Raw genomic sequence first — 6,263 nt, forward strand, 5'->3', positions numbered from 1 at the left:
TTAAGTTTCTGCCACTCCAACAGAATGGGAGTTCAAAATAGAAATTAAGTTGAGTTAAAAGAAAACTTTAATTATATTTCTTGCACAGGTGAATTTATGGACAGATTCCTCCTTGCTGGAGTAGATATTTTGAAGGCAGAATCAACAAGACTTGGAAGTCAGATGGATGATGGGGTGGTGAGGAGGAGAAAGTCTCTCCTCCATTTAAGAGATTTATTTCCCGAACACCCCAGGCTAGTTCAGGTTCTTCAATACTGTCTGCAAAGTTCTCCTGTCTCCCCGCAATGGTCTCCTCTCATGGCCCTGTAACATAGGTTCAATTGTTCTTACCCACTCAATTAATGATTAGGAACAATAACCAATTGCTCTATAAAGCAACCTACTTAAAGACATTTTCTATTTACTACCTAGAAAAAAACATGTTAGAATTGTACCATTCAGACTGTACTAGAGTCACTGTAACAGTGGGGCTTGTAGGGGTGCCTGGGTGGCTCAGTCGGTTAAACAGCCGACTTCAGCTCAGGTCATGACCTCGCGGTCCGTGAGTTCAAGCCCCGCGTTGGGCTCTGTGCTGATAGCTCAGAGCCTGGAGCTTGTTTCAGATTCTGTGTCTCCCTCTCTCTGACCCTCCCCTGTTCATGCTCTGTCTCTCCCTGTCTCAAAAATAAATAAAATGTTAAAAAAAAAAAAAAAAAAACAGTGGGGCTTGTAGGGCTTGAGAAAGGTTAGAGCAACACACTTCCCCTTCCAGAGCACCTCATCTAGACACCCTTTTTCATTCTTCCCTTGTGCCTAGACCCCACCACCCTCATAGAAGGTCCAAATCTCACCCTGGGTTTCAAGACCTTTCACACTGGACCCTAGCTCTCATCCTCTCCAACCTTATTTCTTCTCCTCTAACCCCCATCTCCCTCTTGGGGGAAGTGGGGAGCCAGCCTCAGGCCCTCCTGCCCAAAGGTGCAAGCCCATTCTCAAGTTTAGAGGGAGTTGGATTGAAGGAGAGGGCAGGAAAATTGGCTACCTCCATCAAAAACTGCTAAGAGGGGCGCCTGGGTGGCGCAGTCGGTTAAGCGTCCGACTTCAGCCAGGTCACGATCTCACAGTCCGTGAGTTCGAGCCCCGCGTCAGGCTCTGGGCTGATGGCTCGGAGCCTGGAGCCTGTTTCCGATTCTGTGTCTCCCTCTCTCTCTGACCCTCCCCCGTTCATGCTCTGCCTCTCTCTGTCCCAAAAATAAATAAAAAAACGTTGAAAAAAAAAATTAAAAAAAAAAAAAAAGTGCTAAGAAAGTCCTTAGTTAGCCTGAGGTACAACTACAGGACTCAAGGGGAGGAAGGGGCCCTGATCCGCTTTCCTCTGGTAGAATCACTTCTTCCCAGAAGCTGGCCAGGATGAGGGTGGTGTGCTGGGTGAGGCTCAGTAACTGCATTGGGGCTGGATGAAGCTGAAGCTGGCTTCCCATCTGTGGAAGGCCCACTGATGCCCAACATCACCTGTGCAGATGGAAACAATGCCAAGGTGGTAATCCACTTTGCACTGCCCTTAGAATTTCCCCTGTCCCCCTCTCCACTCAAGCACTTAGTTAGTTCTGTACCCACCACATTGGGTGGGAAAGAAAGTAAGTCAAAGTAAAACTGGCAAACTATCCTGGATTTTGTATTCCATGCCCAAGCCCTTACAGACCTAAGTGATGAAGCCAGTGGTCTTCAAACTTTTGACTGTTTGAAAGCAGTTTGAAAAATTACACACGCTCTTGCATGGGACCTGCAAAATAAATTGTAACACCCAGCACAAAATGAAAACATAGGTTCCTTACTCAAATCTTATTAAGAATTTCAAGAGGATTGGGGTGTCTGGGTGGTTCAGTTGGTTAAGCGTCTGACTTCAGCCCAGGTCATGATCTCGTGGTTCATGGGTTTGAGCCCTGCATCAGGCTCTTGTGCTGACAGCTCAGAGCCTGGAGCCTGCTTCGGATTATGTGTCTCCCTCTCTCTCTACCCCTCCCCCACTCATGGCTCTGTCTGTCTCTCAAAAATGAATAATCATTAAAAAGAAAAAAAGATGTTCAAGGGAATTAAAGAGTATACTTATCATGATGAGCACTGAGTAATGTACAGAATTGTTGAGTCACTATATTGTACACTGAAACTAATATAACACTGTATGTTAACTATACTGGAATTAAAAATCTTCATTTTTAAAAAATTTTAAGAAGACAAAGGCAAGGCATTAAGCCAAGCTCACAGCCCTTCTCAAGGTGGTGCCCTGAGTGGCTACACAGGCTGTGCATCTAGGAAGCTAGTCCTGCTTTCATACACTTTTGAGTTAGCATGTAAAAATATACATATAAATACACAGTTGCAGAAGATGTAGCTCCAGTATACTGTATACTTGATTTAAAAATATTTTCTTCCAAAATGGGCAAAAGACATGAATAGACACTTCTCCAAAGAAGACATCCAGGTGGCCAACAGACACATGAAATGATGCTCAACGTCACTCATCATCAAGCAAATACAAATCAAAGCCACACTGAGATACCACTTCATGCCAGTCAGAGTGGCTACAATGAACAAATCAGGACTATAGATGCTGGCGGGGATATGAGGAAACGGGAACCCTCTTACACTGATGGTGGGAATGCAAACTGGTGCAGCCGATGTGGAAGACATAAAAGACCTACCTTATGACCCAGGAATAGCACTGCTAGGAATTTACCCAAGGGATACAAGAGTGCTGATGCATAGGGGCACTTGTACCCCAATGTTTATAGCAGCACTCTCAACAACAGCCAAATTATGCAAAGAGCCTAAATGTCCATCAACTGTTGAATGGATAAAGATGTGGTTTATATATACAATAGAATGCTACCTGGCAATGAGAAAGAATGAAATCTGGCCATTTGCAGCAACATGGATGGAACTGGAGGGTATTATGCTAAGTGAAATAAGTCAGTCAGAGAAAGACAGATACCATACGTTTTCACTCATGTGGATCTTGAGAAACTTAACAGAAGACCATGGGGAAGGGGAAGAGGGGAAAAAAAGTTACAGAGAGGGAGGGAGACAAACCATAAGAGACTCTTAAATACAGAGAACAAACTGAGGGTTGATGGGGGTTGGGGGAGAGGGGAAAGTGGGTGATGGGCATTGAGGAGGGCACTTGTTGGGATAAGCACTGGGTGTTGTATGGAAACCAATTTGACAATAACTTTCATATTAAAAATAAATAAATAACATAACATAATATAACATGACATAAAAAAAATATTTTCTTCCAGTTCTCAGAGCAGCAAAAAAGTTAATTTAATTTTTTTTTTTTTAATTTTTTTTCAATGTTTTTTATTTATTTTTGGGACAGAGAGAGACAGAGCATGAACGGGGGAGGGGCAGAGAGAGAGGGAGACACAGAATCCGAAACAGGCTCCAGGCTCCGAGCCATCAGCCCAGAGCCCGACGCGGGGCTCGAACTCACGGACTGCGAGATCGTGACCTGGCTGAAGTCGGACGCTTAACCGACTGCGCCACCCAGGCGCCCCAAAAAGTTAATTTAAATTTTTTTTTAACGTTTATTTAATTTTGAGACAGGGAGAGACAGCATGAATGGGGGAGGGTCAGAGAGAGAGGGAGACACAGAATCTGAAACAGGCTCCAGGCTCTGAGCTGTCAGCACAGAGCCTGACGTGGGGCTCGAACTCACGGACTGTGAGATCATGACCTGAGCCGACGTCGGATGCTTAACCGACTGAGCCACCCAGGCACCTGGTAAAAAGTTAATTTAATGTATGAGAAATGTTTGTCCTGACAGTTCATCTCTGTTGAATGGATAAACAAACTGGTACTTCCACTCAGTGGACTACCACTCAGCAGTAAGAATGGATGGGCTATGGTTACATACCACAACATAGATGAGTCACAAAGTAATTATGCTGAGGAAGAGAACTCAGGCAAAACAATTCATACTATATGAAATGCAAAATTATCCATAGAAACAGAAAGCAGATCAGCGGTTGCCTGGGAAGAGGGGATGGATTAGAATCAGGTGGAGCCATATGGCTAACATCTCACCAAGGGAACGTGAAGTGAAAATGATGTATAGTCATTTCTGGGTATTGCTAATAAAAACATCCCATGCAACCCTCACTCTGTCTTCTTCCCCATCCTCTAGTTGAATGGAGAGAACCTGGATGAAGGGACAGCCACAAGATAGGAGGAGACTGGATTCCTGAATAAGTGCATGAAGCAAATCCCCTTTGACTGGCATTGGACTATAACACGAAAAATAACTAAACTATTATGGTGTTAAACCCCTAACACGTTGGGATTGTTGGTCACAGCCAGAGGCCAACCCTAACTAACACACAATCCAACGCAATCTCTACCAGAAGATAGCTAGCCAGTCTTCTCAAAGTAAGGTTCCACCCCAGGGGCTTAGGCTGGTTTCTTGACTGGCAGACTCAGCACTGATAGCGGCGAGGCTAGCTATGGGAGGGAGCAGTCCATGTTGCTGGGCCAATTTTGTCATAAACCCACTGAGAAAATCCCAAAATGGCTAGGAAGGGGGACTGCCTGATAGTCACAGAAGGTGTCATACTGCCCACCGGGTAAAAGAGGTTCTTCCATAGTGAGGCCCTTTTGGTGAATGTCCACCTGAGACACAAATCACTTAATGCTCTGAAGCCACTCTGGGTAGTTCATGCACATTTGTCTTGCTCAAAACTTACTATCACTAACCTTCAGTCTGTTTCCATTCAAGTTTCTGACCAATAGACTAAACCATTATCCAATGCCCAGAAATCAGTGTGTCTGTACTTCAGGGCTTCCGGGCACATTTCCCTTTTCTAGGTCCCTTAGGCTCTCTTGGAGGAAGTCTGGGTGAAGCCAGCACACTGTGCAGAGCCATCTATAAAGTGGGCTTTAGATTTTTCTTCCTCAGTCAACTTATATCGTAAACAATTCCCCATGAGACCATGAATATCAGTAACAGGAGAGGAATGTAAACAACTTGCTCAGACAACCTACTGCACTTGTGCCTTTAGGGCTTGCTTGGACCCAGGCCATATATGCCACTCCTCTTGGTAATAGAGTACTGCTGGCCACCCCTGACTTTATGGCTGGGTAGATCAGATAACATGGTACCTTAGGTCACCTGGTAACCTGGTATGCCACGGTCAGACAACCAGTTTCACCAGACTCCTGGAGCAAGTCAGGAGCATCTCAAAAGGAGATGCTACTTGCCAAAGGAGGGCATAACTTTGTTCCAAAATTCAATGCCTGAATATAAAGACCAAAGGCAGAACTACTTACTCTGCAACCTGATCCAGTAAAACCTTCTCTCTTCGTATGGTCCCCTCTAAAGTTGACAGCTTTCAAGTGACCCAGTAATAAGTAAAATAATATACCTAAATACAGTATATTTTGCCACACAAGTCTAAAGAAGCCCACCAAGTATTGTACCTCTTTTATTAGTGATAGGGAGTATGATGTACAGCAACTTGTCCTTAATTTTATAGGGAATATCTCAACACACCCTAGACCCCTGGATAGTGCACTGACTGGACAGACCACTGTATATTTGTGAGATTTATTATCTGCCTTCTAGCACACACATCATGCTTACCAAGTCATCCAGGGTATCTCCTACCTCCTGTTCTCAAGGCCCATCAAAATGATGTCATCAGTGTCACAGTAGATTACCCTGATAGCCAATGGAATGGTGATTTGGTCAAAAATTCCTGTAAAGTAAGTGTGTTCAGAACGTGACATATTCCTGAAGCAAAACAGTAAAGGTTTACTGCTGCCCCTGCCAGAGGAACACAAACTATTCCTGAGGTTTGGTATAGAAGAAAAAGCACTTACTAGACCTACAGTTGTCTATTAGAGGCCAACAACTGCACCCACATGATCCAAGAATGACCACTCTGAAAAAGTGCCTGCAATTGGAGTCCTTACCAGAATAAGTTTGCCATAATGCTCCGTCATTCTTCAAGACAACCTATCTTTGGGGCGCCTGGGTGGCTCAGTCGGTTAAGCGGCCGACTTCGGCTCAGGTCATGATCTTGCGGTCCGTGATTTCAAGCCCCGCGTCGGGCTCTGTGCTGACAGCTCAGAGCCTGGAGCCTGTTTCGGATTCTGTGTCTCCCTCTCTCTGACCCTCCCCTGTTCATGCTCTGTCTCTCCCTGTCTCAAAAATAAATAAAACGTTAAAAAAAAAAAATTAAAAAAAAAAAAACCTAAATGCAATTAATAAAGGTATAGTAGCTTCC

At 44.5% G+C, this 6,263-nt stretch overlaps 1 long non-coding RNA gene across 2 annotated transcripts in view; it reads right to left on the minus strand.

Annotated features, from left to right (window-relative positions):
* The window catches only part of LOC125934381 (uncharacterized), an 8,440-nt gene continuing 2,177 nt past the window's right edge, over window positions 1-6,263 (minus strand). The window contains exons 2-4 of one of the 2 annotated variants that reach the window (XR_007461362.1): window positions 5,618-5,732; window positions 1,682-1,762; window positions 1-303 (exon numbers count right to left, since the gene is read on the minus strand). This is a non-coding gene — a long non-coding RNA (uncharacterized LOC125934381). The remainder of the gene's footprint in view (window positions 304-1,681; window positions 1,763-5,617; window positions 5,733-6,263) is intronic. The other variant, XR_007461363.1, reaches the window with a different exon arrangement.

Source organism: Panthera uncia, assembly GCF_023721935.1.
Source record: "Panthera uncia isolate 11264 chromosome A1 unlocalized genomic scaffold, Puncia_PCG_1.0 HiC_scaffold_17, whole genome shotgun sequence".
In the NCBI taxonomy this organism is placed as follows: Eukaryota; Metazoa; Chordata; class Mammalia; order Carnivora; family Felidae; genus Panthera; species Panthera uncia.